The sequence below is a fragment of the Oncorhynchus mykiss genome, chromosome 32, assembly GCF_013265735.2.
Source record: "Oncorhynchus mykiss isolate Arlee chromosome 32, USDA_OmykA_1.1, whole genome shotgun sequence".
NCBI lineage: Eukaryota > Metazoa > Chordata > Actinopteri > Salmoniformes > Salmonidae > Oncorhynchus > Oncorhynchus mykiss.
In genome coordinates this window covers 3,528,891-3,549,939 of record NC_050572.1, presented here as the reverse complement: position 1 = coordinate 3,549,939, position 21,049 = coordinate 3,528,891, and the positions used below count along the sequence as shown (strand labels likewise).

The window sequence follows — 21,049 nt, the reverse complement described above, 5'->3', positions numbered from 1 at the left end:
ATTCATATTCACCCAGTTCAATGTAACAGTGACAGGTTTAGGTTACTGACATTCATATTCACCCAGTTCAATGTAACAGTGACAGGTTTAGGTTACTGTCATTCATATTCACCCAGTTCAATGTAACAGTGATGGGTTTAGGTTACTGTCATTCATATCCACCCAGTTCAATGTAACAGTGATAGGTTTAGGTTACTGTCATTCATATTCCATTAACCCAGTTCAATGTAACAGTGATAGGTTTAGGTTACTGTCATTAATATTCACCCAGTTCAATGTAACAGTGATAGGTTTAGGTTACTGTCATTCATATTCACCCAGTTCAATGTAACAGTGACAGGTTTAGGTTACTGTCATTCATATTCACCCAGTTCAATGTAACAGTGATGGGTTTAGGTTACTGTCATTCATATTCACCCAGTTCAATGTAACAGTGACAGGTTTAGGTGACTGTCATTCATATTCCATTAACCCAGTTCAATGTAACAGTGATAGGTTTAGGTTACTGTCATTCATATTCACCCAGTTCAATGTAACAGTGATAGGTTTAGGTTACTGTCATTCATATTCACCCAGTTCAATGTAACAGTGACAGGTTTAGGTTACTGTCATTCATATTCACCCAGTTCAATGTAACAGTGATAGGTTTAGGTTACTGTCATTCATATTCACCCAGTTCAATGTAACAGTGACAGGTTTAGGTTACTGTCATTCATATTCACCCAGTTCAATGTAACAGTGATAGGTTTAGGTTACTGTCATTCATATTCACCCAGTTCAATGTAACAGTGACAGGTTTAGGTTACTGTCATTCATATTCACCCAGTTCAATGTAACAGTGACAGGTTTAGGTTACTGTCATTCATATTCCATTCACCCAGTTCAATGTAACAGTGACAGGTTTAGGTTACTGTCATTCATATTCCATTCACCCAGTTCAATGTAACAGTGACAGGTTTAGGTTACTGTCATTCATATTCCATTAACCCAGTTCAATGTAACAGTGATAGGTTTAGGTTACTGTCATTAATATTCACCCAGTTCAATGTAACAGTGACAGGTTTAGGTTACTGTCATTCATATTCCATTCACCCAGTTCAATGTATCATCCATAGGTTTAGGTTACTGTCATTCATATTCACCCAGTTCAATGTAACAGTGATAGGTTTAGGTTACTGTCATTCATATTCACCCAGTTCAATGTAACAGTGACAGGTTTAGGTTACTGTCATTCATATTCACCCAGTTCAATGTAACAGTGACAGGTTTAGGTTACTGACATTCATATTCACCCAGTTCAATGTAACAGTGACAGGTTTAGGTTACTGTCATTCATATTCACCCAGTTCAATGTAACAGTGATGGGTTTAGGTTACTGTCATTCATATCCACCCAGTTCAATGTAACAGTGATAGGTTTAGGTTACTGTCATTCATATTCCATTAACCCAGTTCAATGTAACAGTGATAGGTTTAGGTTACTGTCATTAATATTCACCCAGTTCAATGTAACAGTGATAGGTTTAGGTTACTGTCATTCATATTCACCCAGTTCAATGTAACAGTGACAGGTTTAGGTTACTGTCATTCATATTCACCCAGTTCAATGTAACAGTGATGGGTTTAGGTTACTGTCATTCATATTCACCCAGTTCAATGTAACAGTGACAGGTTTAGGTGACTGTCATTCATATTCCATTAACCCAGTTCAATGTAACAGTGATAGGTTTAGGTTACTGTCATTAATATTCACCCAGTTCAATGTAACAGTGACAGGTTTAGGTTACTGTCATTCATATTCACCCAGTTCAATGTAACAGTGATAGGTTTAGGTTACTGTCATTCATATTCACCCAGTTCAATGTAACAGTGATAGGTTTAGGTTACTGTCATTCATATTCACCCAGTTCAATGTAACAGTGACAGGTTTAGGTTACTGTCATTCATATTCACCCAGTTCAATGTAACAGTGATAGGTTTAGGTTACTGTCATTCATATTCACCCAGTTCAATGTAACAGTGATAGGTTTAGGTTACTGTCATTCATATTCACCCAGTTCAATGTAACAGTGACAGGTTTAGGTTACTGTCATTCATATTCACCCAGTTCAATGTAACAGTGATAGGTTTAGGTTACTGTCATTCATATTCACCCAGTTCAATGTAACAGTGATAGGTTTAGGTTACTGTCATTCATATTCACCCAGTTCAATGTAACAGTGACAGGTTTAGGTTACTGTCATTCATATTCACCCAGTTCAATGTAACAGTGACAGGTTTAGGTTACTGTCATTCATATTCACCCAGTTCAATGTAACAGTGACAGGTTTAGGTTACTGTCATTCATATTCACCCAGTTCAATGTAACAGTGATGGGTTTAGGTTACTGTCATTCATATTCACCCAGTTCAATGTAACAGGTTTAGGTTACAGTCATTCATATTCACCCAGTTCAATGTAACAGGTTTAGGTTACTGTCATTCATATTCACCCAGTTCAATGTAACAGTGATAGGTTTAGGTTACTGTCATTCATATTCACCCAGTTCAATGTAACAGTGACAGGTTTAGGTGACTGTCATTCATATTCCATTAACCCAGTTCAATGTAACAGTGATAGGTTTAGGTTACTGTCATTAATATTCACCCAGTTCAATGTAACAGTGACAGGTTTAGGTTACTGTCATTCACATTCACCCAGTTCAATGTAACAGTGACAGGTTTAGGTTACTGTCATTCATATTCACCCAGTTTAATGTAACATCGATAGGTTTAGGTTACTGACATTCATATTCCATTCACCCAGCTCAATGTAACAGTGACAGGTTTAGGTTACTGTCATTAATATTCACCCAGTTCAATGTAACAGTGACAGGTTTAGGTTACTGTCATTCATATTCCATTCACCCAGTTCAATGTAACAGTGATAGGTTTAGGTTACTGTCATTCACCCAGTTCAATGTAACAGTGACAGGTTTAGGTTACTGTCATTCATATTCCATTCACCCAGTTCAATGTAACAGTGACAGGTTTAGGTTACTGTCATTAATATTCACCCAGTTCAATGTAACAGTGACAGGTTTAGGTTACTGTCATTCATATTCCATTCACCCAGTTCAATGTAACAGTGACAGGTTTAGGTTACTGTCATTAATATTCACCCAGTTCAATGTAACAGTGACAGGTTTAGGTTACTGTCATTCATATTCCATTCACCCAGTTCAATGTAACAGTGATAGGTTTAGGTTACTGTCATTCACCCAGTTCAATGTAACAGTGACAGGTTTAGGTTACTGTCATTCATATTCACCCAGTTCAATGTAACAGTGACAGGTTTAGGTTACTGTCATTCATATTCACCCAGTTCAATGTAACAGTGATAGGTTTAGGTTACTGACATTCATATTCACCCAGTTCAATGTAACAGTGATAGGTTTAGGTTACTGTCATTCATATTCACCCAGTTCAATGTAACAGTGACAGGTTTAGGTTACTGTCATTCATATACAATTCACCCAGTTCAATGTAACAGTGACAGGTTTAGGTTACTGTCATTCATATTCACCCAGTTCAATGTAACAGTGATAGGTTTAGGTTACTGACATTCATATTCACCCAGTTCAATGTAACAGTGATAGGTTTAGGTTACTGTCATTCATATTCACCCAGTTCAATGTAACAGTGACAGGTTTAGGTTACTGTCATTCATATTCACCCAGTTCAATGTAACAGTGACAGGTTTAGGTTACTGTCATTCATATTCACCCAGTTCAATGTAACAGTGACAGGTTTAGGTTACTGTCATTCATATTCACCCAGTTCAATGTAACAGTGACAGGTTTAGGTTACTGTCATTCATATTCACCCAGTTCAATGTAACAGTGACAGGTTTAGGTTACTGTCATTCATATTCACCCAGTTCAATGTAACAGTGACAGGTTTAGGTTACTGTCATTCATATTCACCCAGTTCAATGTAACAGTGACAGGTTTAGGTTACTGTCATTCATATTCACCCAGTTCAATGTAACAGTGATAGGTTTAGGTTACTGTCATTCATATTCACCCAGTTCAATGTAACAGTGATAGGTTTAGGTTACTGTCATTCATATTCACCCAGTTCAATGTAACAGTGACAGGTTTAGGTTACTGTCATTCATATTCACCCAGTTCAATGTAACAGTGATAGGTTTAGGTTACTGTCATTCATATTCACCCAGTTCAATGTAACAGTGACAGGTTTAGGTTACTGTCATTCATATTCACCCAGTTCAATGTAACAGTGATAGGTTTAGGTTACTGTCATTCATATTCACCCAGTTCAATGTAACAGTGACAGGTTTAGGTTACTGTCATTCATATTCACCCAGTTCAATGTAACAGTGACAGGTTTAGGTTACTGTCATTCATATTCCATTCACCCAGTTCAATGTAACAGTGACAGGTTTAGGTTACTGTCATTCATATTCCATTCACCCAGTTCAATGTAACAGTGACAGGTTTAGGTTACTGTCATTCATATTCCATTCACCCAGTTCAATGTAACAGTGATAGGTTTAGGTTACTGTCATTAATATTCACCCAGTTCAATGTAACAGTGACAGGTTTAGGTTACTGTCATTCATATTCCATTCACCCAGTTCAATGTATCATCCATAGGTTTAGGTTACTGTCATTCATATTCACCCAGTTCAATGTAACAGTGATAGGTTTAGGTTACTGTCATTCATATTCACCCAGTTCAATGTAACAGTGACAGGTTTAGGTTACTGTCATTCATATTCACCCAGTTCAATGTAACAGTGACAGGTTTAGGTTACTGACATTCATATTCACCCAGTTCAATGTAACAGTGACAGGTTTAGGTTACTGTCATTCATATTCACCCAGTTCAATGTAACAGTGATGGGTTTAGGTTACTGTCATTCATATCCACCTAGTTCAATGTAACAGTGATAGGTTTAGGTTACTGTCATTCATATTCCATTAACCCAGTTCAATGTAACAGTGATAGGTTTAGGTTACTGTCATTAATATTCACCCAGTTCAATGTAACAGTGATAGGTTTAGGTTACTGTCATTCATATTCACCCAGTTCAATGTAACAGTGACAGGTTTAGGTTACTGTCATTCATATTCACCCAGTTCAATGTAACAGTGATGGGTTTAGGTTACTGTCATTCATATTCACCCAGTTCAATGTAACAGTGACAGGTTTAGGTGACTGTCATTCATATTCCATTAACCCAGTTCAATGTAACAGTGATAGGTTTAGGTTACTGTCATTAATATTCACCCAGTTCAATGTAACAGTGACAGGTTTAGGTTACTGTCATTCATATTCACCCAGTTCAATGTAACAGTGATAGGTTTAGGTTACTGTCATTCATATTCACCCAGTTCAATGTAACAGTGATAGGTTTAGGTTACTGTCATTCATATTCACCCAGTTCAATGTAACAGTGACAGGTTTAGGTTACTGTCATTCATATTCACCCAGTTCAATGTAACAGTGATAGGTTTAGGTTACTGTCATTCATATTCACCCAGTTCAATGTAACAGTGATAGGTTTAGGTTACTGTCATTCATATTCACCCAGTTCAATGTAACAGTGACAGGTTTAGGTTACTGTCATTCATATTCACCCAGTTCAATGTAACAGTGATAGGTTTAGGTTACTGTCATTCATATTCACCCAGTTCAATGTAACAGTGACAGGTTTAGGTTACTGTCATTCATATTCACCCAGTTCAATGTAACAGTGATGGGTTTAGGTTACTGTCATTCATATTCACCCAGTTCAATGTAACAGGTTTAGGTTACAGTCATTCATATTCACCCAGTTCAATGTAACAGGTTTAGGTTACTGTCATTCATATTCACCCAGTTCAATGTAACAGTGATAGGTTTAGGTTACTGTCATTCATATTCACCCAGTTCAATGTAACAGTGACAGGTTTAGGTTACTGTCATTCATATTCACCCAGTTCAATGTAACAGTGACAGGTTTAGGTTACTGACATTCATATTCACCCAGTTCAATGTAACAGTGACAGGTTTAGGTTACTGTCATTCATATTCACCCAGTTCAATGTAACAGTGATGGGTTTAGGTTACTGTCATTCATATCCACCCAGTTCAATGTAACAGTGATAGGTTTAGGTTACTGTCATTCATATTCCATTAACCCAGTTCAATGTAACAGTGATAGGTTTAGGTTACTGTCATTAATATTCACCCAGTTCAATGTAACAGTGATAGGTTTAGGTTACTGTCATTCATATTCACCCAGTTCAATGTAACAGTGACAGGTTTAGGTTACTGTCATTCATATTCACCCAGTTCAATGTAACAGTGATGGGTTTAGGTTACTGTCATTCATATTCACCCAGTTCAATGTAACAGTGACAGGTTTAGGTGACTGTCATTCATATTCCATTAACCCAGTTCAATGTAACAGTGATAGGTTTAGGTTACTGTCATTAATATTCACCCAGTTCAATGTAACAGTGACAGGTTTAGGTTACTGTCATTCATATTCACCCAGTTCAATGTAACAGTGATAGGTTTAGGTTACTGTCATTCATATTCACCCAGTTCAATGTAACAGTGATAGGTTTAGGTTACTGTCATTCATATTCACCCAGTTCAATGTAACAGTGACAGGTTTAGGTTACTGTCATTCATATTCACCCAGTTCAATGTAACAGTGATAGGTTTAGGTTACTGTCATTCATATTCACCCAGTTCAATGTAACAGTGATAGGTTTAGGTTACTGTCATTCATATTCACCCAGTTCAATGTAACAGTGACAGGTTTAGGTTACTGTCATTCATATTCACCCAGTTCAATGTAACAGTGATAGGTTTAGGTTACTGTCATTCATATTCACCCAGTTCAATGTAACAGTGATAGGTTTAGGTTACTGTCATTCATATTCACCCAGTTCAATGTAACAGTGACAGGTTTAGGTTACTGTCATTCATATTCACCCAGTTCAATGTAACAGTGACAGGTTTAGGTTACTGTCATTCATATTCACCCAGTTCAATGTAACAGTGACAGGTTTAGGTTACTGTCATTCATATTCACCCAGTTCAATGTAACAGTGATGGGTTTAGGTTACTGTCATTCATATTCACCCAGTTCAATGTAACAGGTTTAGGTTACAGTCATTCATATTCACCCAGTTCAATGTAACAGGTTTAGGTTACTGTCATTCATATTCACCCAGTTCAATGTAACAGTGATAGGTTTAGGTTACTGTCATTCATATTCACCCAGTTCAATGTAACAGTGACAGGTTTAGGTGACTGTCATTCATATTCCATTAACCCAGTTCAATGTAACAGTGATAGGTTTAGGTTACTGTCATTAATATTCACCCAGTTCAATGTAACAGTGACAGGTTTAGGTTACTGTCATTCACATTCACCCAGTTCAATGTAACAGTGACAGGTTTAGGTTACTGTCATTCATATTCACCCAGTTTAATGTAACATCGATAGGTTTAGGTTACTGACATTCATATTCCATTCACCCAGCTCAATGTAACAGTGACAGGTTTAGGTTACTGTCATTAATATTCACCCAGTTCAATGTAACAGTGACAGGTTTAGGTTACTGTCATTCATATTCCATTCACCCAGTTCAATGTAACAGTGATAGGTTTAGGTTACTGTCATTCACCCAGTTCAATGTAACAGTGACAGGTTTAGGTTACTGTCATTCATATTCCATTCACCCAGTTCAATGTAACAGTGACAGGTTTAGGTTACTGTCATTAATATTCACCCAGTTCAATGTAACAGTGACAGGTTTAGGTTACTGTCATTCATATTCCATTCACCCAGTTCAATGTAACAGTGACAGGTTTAGGTTACTGTCATTAATATTCACCCAGTTCAATGTAACAGTGACAGGTTTAGGTTACTGTCATTCATATTCCATTCACCCAGTTCAATGTAACAGTGATAGGTTTAGGTTACTGTCATTCACCCAGTTCAATGTAACAGTGACAGGTTTAGGTTACTGTCATTCATATTCACCCAGTTCAATGTAACAGTGACAGGTTTAGGTTACTGTCATTCATATTCACCCAGTTCAATGTAACAGTGATAGGTTTAGGTTACTGACATTCATATTCACCCAGTTCAATGTAACAGTGATAGGTTTAGGTTACTGTCATTCATATTCACCCAGTTCAATGTAACAGTGACAGGTTTAGGTTACTGTCATTCATATACAATTCACCCAGTTCAATGTAACAGTGACAGGTTTAGGTTACTGTCATTCATATTCACCCAGTTCAATGTAACAGTGATAGGTTTAGGTTACTGACATTCATATTCACCCAGTTCAATGTAACAGTGATAGGTTTAGGTTACTGTCATTCATATTCACCCAGTTCAATGTAACAGTGACAGGTTTAGGTTACTGTCATTCATATTCACCCAGTTCAATGTAACAGTGACAGGTTTAGGTTACTGTCATTCATATTCACCCAGTTCAATGTAACAGTGACAGGTTTAGGTTACTGTCATTCATATTCACCCAGTTCAATGTAACAGTGACAGGTTTAGGTTACTGTCATTCATATTCACCCAGTTCAATGTAACAGTGACAGGTTTAGGTTACTGTCATTCATATTCACCCAGTTCAATGTAACAGTGACAGGTTTAGGTTACTGTCATTCATATTCACCCAGTTCAATGTAACAGTGACAGGTTTAGGTTACTGTCATTCATATTCACCCAGTTCAATGTAACAGTGATAGGTTTAGGTTACTGTCATTCATATTCACCCAGTTCAATGTAACAGTGATAGGTTTAGGTTACTGTCATTCATATTCACCCAGTTCAATGTAACAGTGACAGGTTTAGGTTACTGTCATTCATATTCACCCAGTTCAATGTAACAGTGATAGGTTTAGGTTACTGTCATTCATATTCACCCAGTTCAATGTAACAGTGACAGGTTTAGGTTACTGTCATTCATATTCACCCAGTTCAATGTAACAGTGATAGGTTTAGGTTACTGTCATTCATATTCACCCAGTTCAATGTAACAGTGACAGGTTTAGGTTACTGTCATTCATATTCACCCAGTTCAATGTAACAGTGACAGGTTTAGGTTACTGTCATTCATATTCCATTCACCCAGTTCAATGTAACAGTGACAGGTTTAGGTTACTGTCATTCATATTCCATTCACCCAGTTCAATGTAACAGTGACAGGTTTAGGTTACTGTCATTCATATTCCATTCACCCAGTTCAATGTAACAGTGATAGGTTTAGGTTACTGTCATTAATATTCACCCAGTTCAATGTAACAGTGACAGGTTTAGGTTACTGTCATTCATATTCCATTCACCCAGTTCAATGTATCATCCATAGGTTTAGGTTACTGTCATTCATATTCACCCAGTTCAATGTAACAGTGATAGGTTTAGGTTACTGTCATTCATATTCACCCAGTTCAATGTAACAGTGACAGGTTTAGGTTACTGTCATTCATATTCACCCAGTTCAATGTAACAGTGACAGGTTTAGGTTACTGACATTCATATTCACCCAGTTCAATGTAACAGTGACAGGTTTAGGTTACTGTCATTCATATTCACCCAGTTCAATGTAACAGTGATGGGTTTAGGTTACTGTCATTCATATCCACCTAGTTCAATGTAACAGTGATAGGTTTAGGTTACTGTCATTCATATTCCATTAACCCAGTTCAATGTAACAGTGATAGGTTTAGGTTACTGTCATTAATATTCACCCAGTTCAATGTAACAGTGATAGGTTTAGGTTACTGTCATTCATATTCACCCAGTTCAATGTAACAGTGACAGGTTTAGGTTACTGTCATTCATATTCACCCAGTTCAATGTAACAGTGATGGGTTTAGGTTACTGTCATTCATATTCACCCAGTTCAATGTAACAGTGACAGGTTTAGGTGACTGTCATTCATATTCCATTAACCCAGTTCAATGTAACAGTGATAGGTTTAGGTTACTGTCATTAATATTCACCCAGTTCAATGTAACAGTGACAGGTTTAGGTTACTGTCATTCATATTCACCCAGTTCAATGTAACAGTGATAGGTTTAGGTTACTGTCATTCATATTCACCCAGTTCAATGTAACAGTGATAGGTTTAGGTTACTGTCATTCATATTCACCCAGTTCAATGTAACAGTGACAGGTTTAGGTTACTGTCATTCATATTCACCCAGTTCAATGTAACAGTGATAGGTTTAGGTTACTGTCATTCATATTCACCCAGTTCAATGTAACAGTGATAGGTTTAGGTTACTGTCATTCATATTCACCCAGTTCAATGTAACAGTGACAGGTTTAGGTTACTGTCATTCATATTCACCCAGTTCAATGTAACAGTGATAGGTTTAGGTTACTGTCATTCATATTCACCCAGTTCAATGTAACAGTGACAGGTTTAGGTTACTGTCATTCATATTCACCCAGTTCAATGTAACAGTGATGGGTTTAGGTTACTGTCATTCATATTCACCCAGTTCAATGTAACAGGTTTAGGTTACAGTCATTCATATTCACCCAGTTCAATGTAACAGGTTTAGGTTACTGTCATTCATATTCACCCAGTTCAATGTAACAGTGATAGGTTTAGGTTACTGTCATTCATATTCACCCAGTTCAATGTAACAGTGACAGGTTTAGGTGACTGTCATTCATATTCCATTAACCCAGTTCAATGTAACAGTGATAGGTTTAGGTTACTGTCATTAATATTCACCCAGTTCAATGTAACAGTGACAGGTTTAGGTTACTGTCATTCACATTCACCCAGTTCAATGTAACAGTGACAGGTTTAGGTTACTGTCATTCATATTCACCCAGTTTAATGTAACATCGATAGGTTTAGGTTACTGACATTCATATTCCATTCACCCAGCTCAATGTAACAGTGACAGGTTTAGGTTACTGTCATTAATATTCACCCAGTTCAATGTAACAGTGACAGGTTTAGGTTACTGTCATTCATATTCCATTCACCCAGTTCAATGTAACAGTGATAGGTTTAGGTTACTGTCATTCACCCAGTTCAATGTAACAGTGACAGGTTTAGGTTACTGTCATTCATATTCCATTCACCCAGTTCAATGTAACAGTGACAGGTTTAGGTTACTGTCATTAATATTCACCCAGTTCAATGTAACAGTGACAGGTTTAGGTTACTGTCATTCATATTCCATTCACCCAGTTCAATGTAACAGTGACAGGTTTAGGTTACTGTCATTAATATTCACCCAGTTCAATGTAACAGTGACAGGTTTAGGTTACTGTCATTCATATTCCATTCACCCAGTTCAATGTAACAGTGATAGGTTTAGGTTACTGTCATTCACCCAGTTCAATGTAACAGTGACAGGTTTAGGTTACTGTCATTCATATTCACCCAGTTCAATGTAACAGTGACAGGTTTAGGTTACTGTCATTCATATTCACCCAGTTCAATGTAACAGTGATAGGTTTAGGTTACTGACATTCATATTCACCCAGTTCAATGTAACAGTGATAGGTTTAGGTTACTGTCATTCATATTCACCCAGTTCAATGTAACAGTGACAGGTTTAGGTTACTGTCATTCATATTCCATTCACCCAGTTCAATGTAACAGTGACAGGTTTAGGTTACTGTCATTCATATTCACCCAGTTCAATGTAACAGTGATAGGTTTAGGTTACTGACATTCATATTCACCCAGTTCAATGTAACAGTGATAGGTTTAGGTTACTGTCATTCATATTCACCCAGTTCAATGTAACAGTGACAGGTTTAGGTTACTGTCATTCATATTCACCCAGTTCAATGTAACAGTGACAGGTTTAGGTTACTGTCATTCATATTCACCCAGTTCAATGTAACAGTGACAGGTTTAGGTTACTGTCATTCATATTCACCCAGTTCAATGTAACAGTGACAGGTTTAGGTTACTGTCATTCATATTCACCCAGTTCAATGTAACAGTGACAGGTTTAGGTTACTGTCATTCATATTCACCCAGTTCAATGTAACAGTGACAGGTTTAGGTTACTGTCATTCATATTCACCCAGTTCAATGTAACAGTGACAGGTTTAGGTTACTGTCATTCATATTCACCCAGTTCAATGTAACAGTGATAGGTTTAGGTTACTGTCATTCATATTCACCCAGTTCAATGTAACAGTGATAGGTTTAGGTTACTGTCATTCATATTCACCCAGTTCAATGTAACAGTGACAGGTTTAGGTTACTGTCATTCATATTCACCCAGTTCAATGTAACAGTGATAGGTTTAGGTTACTGTCATTCATATTCACCCAGTTCAATGTAACAGTGACAGGTTTAGGTTAATGTCATTCATATTCACCCAGTTCAATGTAACAGTGATAGGTTTAGGTTACTGTCATTCATATTCACCCAGTTCAATGTAACAGTGACAGGTTTAGGTTACTGTCATTCATATTCACCCAGTTCAATGTAACAGTGACAGGTTTAGGTTACTGTCATTCATATTCCATTCACCCAGTTCAATGTAACAGTGACAGGTTTAGGTTACTGTCATTCATATTCCATTCACCCAGTTCAATGTAACAGTGACAGGTTTAGGTTACTGTCATTCATATTCCATTCACCCAGTTCAATGTAACAGTGATAGGTTTAGGTTACTGTCATTAATATTCACCCAGTTCAATGTAACAGTGACAGGTTTAGGTTACTGTCATTCATATTCCATTCACCCAGTTCAATGTATCATCCATAGGTTTAGGTTACTGTCATTCATATTCACCCAGTTCAATGTAACAGTGATAGGTTTAGGTTACTGTCATTCATATTCACCCAGTTCAATGTAACAGTGACAGGTTTAGGTTACTGTCATTCATATTCACCCAGTTCAATGTAACAGTGACAGGTTTAGGTTACTGACATTCATATTCACCCAGTTCAATGTAACAGTGACAGGTTTAGGTTACTGTCATTCATATTCACCCAGTTCAATGTAACAGTGATGGGTTTAGGTTACTGTCATTCATATCCACCTAGTTCAATGTAACAGTGATAGGTTTAGGTTACTGTCATTCATATTCCATTAACCCAGTTCAATGTAACAGTGATAGGTTTAGGTTACTGTCATTAATATTCACCCAGTTCAATGTAACAGTGATAGGTTTAGGTTACTGTCATTCATATTCACCCAGTTCAATGTAACAGTGACAGGTTTAGGTTACTGTCATTCATATTCACCCAGTTCAATGTAACAGTGATGGGTTTAGGTTACTGTCATTCATATTCACCCAGTTCAATGTAACAGTGACAGGTTTAGGTGACTGTCATTCATATTCCATTAACCCAGTTCAATGTAACAGTGATAGGTTTAGGTTACTGTCATTAATATTCACCCAGTTCAATGTAACAGTGACAGGTTTAGGTTACTGTCATTCATATTCACCCAGTTCAATGTAACAGTGATAGGTTTAGGTTACTGTCATTCATATTCACCCAGTTCAATGTAACAGTGATAGGTTTAGGTTACTGTCATTCATATTCACCCAGTTCAATGTAACAGTGACAGGTTTAGGTTACTGTCATTCATATTCACCCAGTTCAATGTAACAGTGATAGGTTTAGGTTACTGTCATTCATATTCACCCAGTTCAATGTAACAGTGATAGGTTTAGGTTACTGTCATTCATATTCACCCAGTTCAATGTAACAGTGACAGGTTTAGGTTACTGTCATTCATATTCACCCAGTTCAATATAACAGTGATAGGTTTAGGTTACTGTCATTCATATTCACCCAGTTCAATGTAACAGTGATAGGTTTAGGTTACTGTCATGCATATTCACCCAGTTCAATGTAACAGTGACAGGTTTAGGTTACTGTCATTCATATTCACCCAGTTCAATGTAACAGTGACAGGTTTAGGTTACTGTCATTCATATTCACCCAGTTCAATGTAACAGTGACAGGTTTAGGTTACTGTCATTCATATTCACCCAGTTCAATGTAACAGTGATGGGTTTAGGTTACTGTCATTCATATTCACCCAGTTCAATGTAACAGGTTTAGGTTACTGTCATTCATATTCACCCAGTTCAATGTAACAGGTTTAGGTTACTGTCATTCATATTCACCCAGTTCAATGTAACAGTGATAGGTTTAGGTTACTGTCATTCATATTCACCCAGTTCAATGTAACAGTGACAGGTTTAGGTGACTGTCATTCATATTCCATTAACCCAGTTCAATGTAACAGTGATAGGTTTAGGTTACTGTCATTAATATTCACCCAGTTCAATGTAACAGTGACAGGTTTAGGTTACTGTCATTCACATTCACCCAGTTCAATGTAACAGTGACAGGTTTAGGTTACTGTCATTCATATTCACCCAGTTCAATGTAACATCGATAGGTTTAGGTTACTGACATTCATATTCCATTCACCCAGCTCAATGTAACAGTGACAGGTTTAGGTTACTGTCATTAATATTCACCCAGTTCAATGTAACAGTGACAGGTTTAGGTTACTGTCATTCATATTCCATTCACCCAGTTCAATGTAACAGTGATAGGTTTAGGTTACTGTCATTCACCCAGTTCAATGTAACAGTGACAGGTTTAGGTTACTGTCATTCATATTCCATTCACCCAGTTCAATGTAACAGTGACAGGTTTAGGTTACTGTCATTAATATTCACCCAGTTCAATGTAACAGTGACAGGTTTAGGTTACTGTCATTCATATTCCATTCACCCAGTTCAATGTAACAGTGACAGGTTTAGGTTACTGTCATTAATATTCACCCAGTTCAATGTAACAGTGACAGGTTTAGGTTACTGTCATTCATATTCCATTCACCCAGTTCAATGTAACAGTGATAGGTTTAGGTTACTGTCATTCACCCAGTTCAATGTAACAGTGACAGGTTTAGGTTACTGTCATTCATATTCACCCAGTTCAATGTAACAGTGACAGGTTTAGGTTACTGTCATTCATATTCACCCAGTTCAATGTAACAGTGATAGGTTTAGGTTACTGACATTCATATTCACCCAGTTCAATGTAACAGTGATAGGTTTAGGTTACTGTCATTCATATTCACCCAGTTCAATGTAACAGTGACAGGTTTAGGTTACTGTCATTCATATTCCATTCACCCAGTTCAATGTAACAGTGACAGGTTTAGGTTACTGTCATTCATATTCACCCAGTTCAATGTAACAGTGATAGGTTTAGGTTACTGACATTCATATTCACCCAGTTCAATGTAACAGTGATAGGTTTATGTTACTGTCATTCATATTCACCCAGTTCAATGTAACAGTGACAGGTTTAGGTTACTGTCATTCATATTCACCCAGTTCAATGTAACAGTGACAGGTTTAGGTTACTGTCATGCATATTCACCCAGTTCAATGTAACAGTGACAGGTTTAGGTTACTGTCATTCATATTCCATTCACCCAGTTCAATGTATCATCCATAGGTTTAGGTTACTGTCATTCATATTCCATTCACCCAGTTCAATGTAACAGTGACAGGTTTAGGTTACTGTCATTCATATTCACCCAGTTCAATGTAACAGTGACAGGTTTAGGTTACTGTCATTCATATTCACCCAGTTCAATGTAACAGTGATAGGTTTAGGTTACTGTCATTCATATTCACCCAGTTCAATGTAACAGTGACAGGTTTAGGTTACTGTCATTCATATTCCATTCACCCAGTTCAATGTAACAGTGACAGGTTTAGGTTACTGACATTCATATTCACCCAGTTCAATGTAACAGTGATAGTTTTAGGTTACTGTCATTCATATTCACCCAGTTCAATGTAACAGTGACAGGTTTAGGTTACTGTCATTCATATTCCATTCACCCAGTTCAATGTAACAGTGACAGGTTTAGGTTACTGACATTCATATTCACCCAGTTCAATGTAACAGTGACAGGTTTAGGTTACTGACATTCACATTCACCCAGTTCAATGTAACAGTGATAGGTTTAGGTTACTGACATTCATATTCACCCAGTTCAATGTAACAGTGACAGGTTTAGGTTACTGTCATTCATATTCACCCAGTTCAATGTAACAGTGACAGGTTTAGGTTACTGTCATTCATATTCCATTCACCCAGTTCAATGTAACAGTGACAGGTTTAGGTTACTGTCATTCATATTCCATTCACCCAGTTCAATGTAACAGTGACAGGTTTAGGTTACTGACATTCATATTCACCCAGTTCAATGTAACAGTGACAGGTTTAGGTTACTGTCATTCATATTCACCCAGTTCAATGTAACAGTGACAGGTTTAGGTTACTGTCATTCAAATTCCATTCACCCTGTCCAATGTAACATTGATAGGTTCAGGCTACTACAAGATACTCTAGTTGTCCCTGTTGTCCCCATCATGAGGTTGTTACAACCAAGACTATGAATGAAATTGTGCAACGTAGGTGCAACGTAGGTGCAACGTAGGTGAGAGACAGTTTGACACTGACACATTCAATACATTCAATACCTCCTTGCCCACTCTTGCCTGTATCGGAAGGTCGGAAGTTTACATACACTTAGGTTGGAGTCATTAAAACTAATTTTTCAACCACTCCACAAATGGACAATGACCACAAGCATACTTCCAAAGTTGTGGCAAAATGGCTTAATGACTACAAAGTCAAGGAATTGGAGTGGCCATCACAAAGCCCTGACCTCAATCCTATAGAAATTGTGTGGGCAGAACTGAAAAAGTGTGTGCGAGCAAGGAGGCCTTCAAACCTGACTCAGTTACACCAGCTCTGTCAGGAGGAATGGGTCAAAATTAACCCAACTTATTGTGGGAATCTTGTGGAAGGCTACCCGAAACGTTTGACCCAAGATAAACAATTTAAAGGCAATGCTACCAAATACTAATTGAGTGTATGTAAACTTCTGACCCACTGGGAATGTGATGAAAGAAATAAAAGCTGAAATAAATCATTCTCTCTACTATTATTCTGACATTTCACATTCTTAAAATAAAGTGGTGATCCTTACTGAACTAAAACAGGGAATTGTTACGAGGATTACATTTCAGGAATTGTGAAAAACTGAGTTTAAATATTTTTGGCTAAGGTGTATGTTAACTTCAACTGTAGCTAATAGAACTAGCACATTAATAAACCTGCTACAATCATGCAGTGTACAGTCAGTAAGCAGTTTCGCACTTACTCTGGCAGTAAGAAATGACTAAAATCAAAAACTTCCCTCTGTTTGAGCAGGGCTAAAGTAGCCTAAAATATGAAATCTCTCTCTTTCTTGCTTCTTCTTAGTTTTGGAAGAAATTAATTTGTTCAAAACTGTTCAACTATTGTTTTTCTCTCTCTTTGAGTCAACTACTCACCACATTTTAAATACTGCAGTGCTAGCTAGCTGTAGCTTATGCTTTCATTACTATATTCATTCTCTGATCCTTTGATTGGGTGGACATGTCAGTTCATGTTGCAAGAGCTCTGATAGGTTGGAGGACGTCCTCCGGAAGTTGTCATAATTACACCATGGTGTAATAGCACCTATAGAGTTCTGTTGAGGCTACTGTAGACCTGCATTGCAAATTAGTTATTTGGTGATATGTGAATATATTTAGTTTTATCCAACAAGGATAACATACGTGCTATGTGTGTCTGCCTGTGTGAAAAAGAGAACAGGGAAAATCACACTTTCACACATTAGCTAGGTGGGAAACGTTGTGGAGAGATGCCTCGCTCTCTCTCAGTCTCTCTGTCTGTCTCTGTCTCTCCCTCTCTCTCCCTCTCTCTGAATCTCTGTCTCTCTCTCTGTCTCTATCTCTGTCTCTGTCTTTCTCTCTGTCTCTATCTCTGTCTCTGTCTCTCCCTCTCTCTCCCTCTCTCTGAATCTCTGTCTCTCTCCCTCTATCTCTGTCTCTGTCTCTCCCTCTCTCTGAATCTCTGTCTCTCTCCCTCTCTCTTTCTCTGTCTCTCTCTCTCTCTAACGTGCCCTTTTCCTGTTTTGCTTTTCTCTCTTTATTCCTGTGTGCTCAGGAGACCCGCATAAGTTGAAGAAAATATCAACGTTGCTCCAGCTGTTCTTAGGAAGATGCCCCCAAGACAATATGTAGTCAATGTGAAGCCTAATCAGAACCCTTATGCTATATTATGCTAAACCGTGAGAAGTATAGAGTATATAAATGATGATTACCACCTCACGTTGTAAATTGTGTGCTCTAAAGGTCAGCATTATTCATAAAGGAATATATTATTAGTATATTATACCAGCTATTTGTGGATGATTTAATGTTGCGGTAATTGAGGATGATGAAGCAGTTTTGGCCGAGTTGCTAGCGTGGAAGAGAGAGAGAGAGAGAGAGTCAGAGAGAGAGAGAGACAGCGAGAGAGAGAGAGACACACACACACAGAGAGAAAGACACAGAGAGAGAGAGCGAGAGAGAGAGAGCGAGAGAGAGACACACAGAGAGAGAGACACAGAGAGAGAGAGACACAGAGAGAGAGAGAGAGAGAGAGAGAGACACAGAGAGCGAGAGAGAAAGAGAGAGAGAGACACAGAGAGAGAGAGAGAGAGAGGGACACAGAGAGAGAGGGAGAGAGAGGGAGAGACACAGAGAGAGAGACACAGAGAGAGAGAGAGACACACAGAGAGAGAGAGACACACAGACAGAGAGAGAGACACACAGACAGAGAGAGAGAGAGAGAGAGAGAGAGAGAGAGAGAGACACAGAAAGAGAGAGAGAGAGAGAGAGAGAGAGAGAGAGACAGAGAGAGACACAGAGATAGAAAGAGAGAGAGAAAGAGAGAGGAAGAGAGACAGAGAGAGATAATATTATTTCAACATTATTTTGTTGAAATATTATTTGATATCTGAGAAATTATGTTAATTGATTGCACTCAAATTGTCTATTTTCATTTATTGGATTTATCTGTCTGTCTGTCTGTCTCTCTGTCTGTCTCTGCCTCTACCTCTGTCTGTCTCAACAACTTTAGTACCTAACATTCAATTTGGACAAAACTTTGAGTAAGACATGAGGAATGGAAAGAAACTGTCAAAAGACAACCATGGACCTCCCACACCCCACCCCACCAAGGAGTAGTATCAGTTCTCTAAGTCTGACATGTAGTATAGAGCTGCAGCTTGGAGTTTTGTTTCTTTATCCTACCTTATGTATTCTCAGTGAATTTAGTGATGTTTTAAAAATATTTATTTGTTCAGAGAAATAAGATTTTGAAGTTGAAGTTGTTTACTCTGGGCAAGTACGATCAAGGGTTCTCTCTTCTTCTGTCTCCCTCTGTCTCTGCTTCTACCTTAGTCCGTTTATACCGCTGTCTGTCTCTGCCTCTTCTATGAAAGAATTTGTGGGTGTTTTGGGGGAAGAATGGGTGGTTATTTTGAGGGAAGAATGGGTGGGTGGTTTGGGGGAAGAATGGGTAGGTGTTTTGGGGGAAGAATGGGTAGGTGGTTTGGGGGAAGAAGGGGTAGGTGGTTTGGGGGAAGAATGGATGGGTGGTTTTGGGGAAGAATGAGTGGGTGGTTTGGTGGAAGAATGTGTGGGTGGTTTGGGGGAAGAATGTGTGGGTGGTTTAGGGGAAGAATGGGTGGGTGGTTCGGGGGAAGAATGTGTAGGTTGTTTGGGGGAAGAATGGATGGGTGGTTTTGGGGAAGAATGGGTAGGTGGTTTGGGGGAAGAATGGGTAGGTGGTTTGGGGGAAGAATGGGTGGGTGGTTTGGGGGAAGAATGGGTGGGTGGTTTGGGGGAAGAATGGGTGGGTGGTTTGGGGGAAGAATGTGTGGGTGGTTTGGGGGAAGAATGGGTGGGTATAGGAAGTGATAGTAACACAGAAATACAACTTGAACACAGATGCACTTGCTACTACCGTGTCTTTGGCTATGCCGGATTAAGTGATATGACATGCTATTCTCTAAAATCCTTTCTGTGTAATTAATATTACCTGATTGAGCTAATCATGTAAATGTAATTAACTAGCGAGTCGGGGCACCACAAAAAAAAATATGTTTATAGAGCTGTTATCTTCCGAATAAACTCTTAAAGACCTAGTAATATTTGACATCAATAGCAGTCAATATTAATCGTCATCTTAATTCAGTCTCACCTGAACATCGTATAATTTTCGGTTATCTTCACGAACCCTGGTCAACAAGTTGAATCAGCAATACAAAATTGTGTTAAATTATTTATTTACTAAATACCTAACTAATCACACAGAATTACATCTACACAGAATGAAACATACCTTGATTATACATTACGTCAAAAAACATTTTTTTTAAAGCTTGGGTAATCTTTTTGTATCCAAATCCGGCTTTAAACTTCTTCACAACAGTATCTCGGACCTGCCTGGTGTGTTCCTTGTTCTTCATGATGCTCTCTGCGCTTTTAACGGACCTCTGAGACTATCACAGTGCAGGTGCATTTATACGGAGACTTGATTACACACAGGTGGATTGTATTTATCATCATTAGTCATTTAGGTCAACATTGGATCATTCAGAGATCCTCACTGAACTTCTGGAGAGAGTTTGCTGCACTGAAAGTAAAGGGGCTGAATAATTTTGCACGCCCAATTTTTCAGTTTTTGATTTGTTAAAAAAGTTTGAAATATCCAATAAATGTCGTTCCACTTCATGATTGTGTCCCACTTGTTGTTGATTCTTCACAAAAAAATACAGTTTTATATCTTTATGTTTGAACCCTGAAATGTGGCAAAACGTCGCAAAGTTCAAGGGGGCCGAATACTTTCGCAAGGCACTGTATGTCTCTATCGGGCCGTAGGCAGCTACTCTATCGTAAATACAGAATCTTATGCATTCTAAATTACCGCCCATTTGGAAAAGGAAAATGCAATAAATATTTACTCTGAGCTGCGCTTCAATAGGTTGGTGGTAGATGGAAGGCCGTGTTGCCCCACAGAGTCCTTTGTCCTTTGAAGAGTGTCTCTGGTGGTGAACGGGAAACATTGTAGTGTCGTCGTTGGGTGGTAGACGGGATACTCTG

The 21,049-nt window shown here is 38.1% G+C and overlaps 1 protein-coding gene across 1 annotated transcript in view; it reads left to right on the top strand.

Moving 5' to 3' along the window:
• The window catches only part of csmd2 (CUB and Sushi multiple domains 2), a 384,085-nt gene that overhangs the window by 329,668 nt on the left and 33,368 nt on the right, over positions 1-21,049 (top strand). The window lies entirely within an intron of this gene.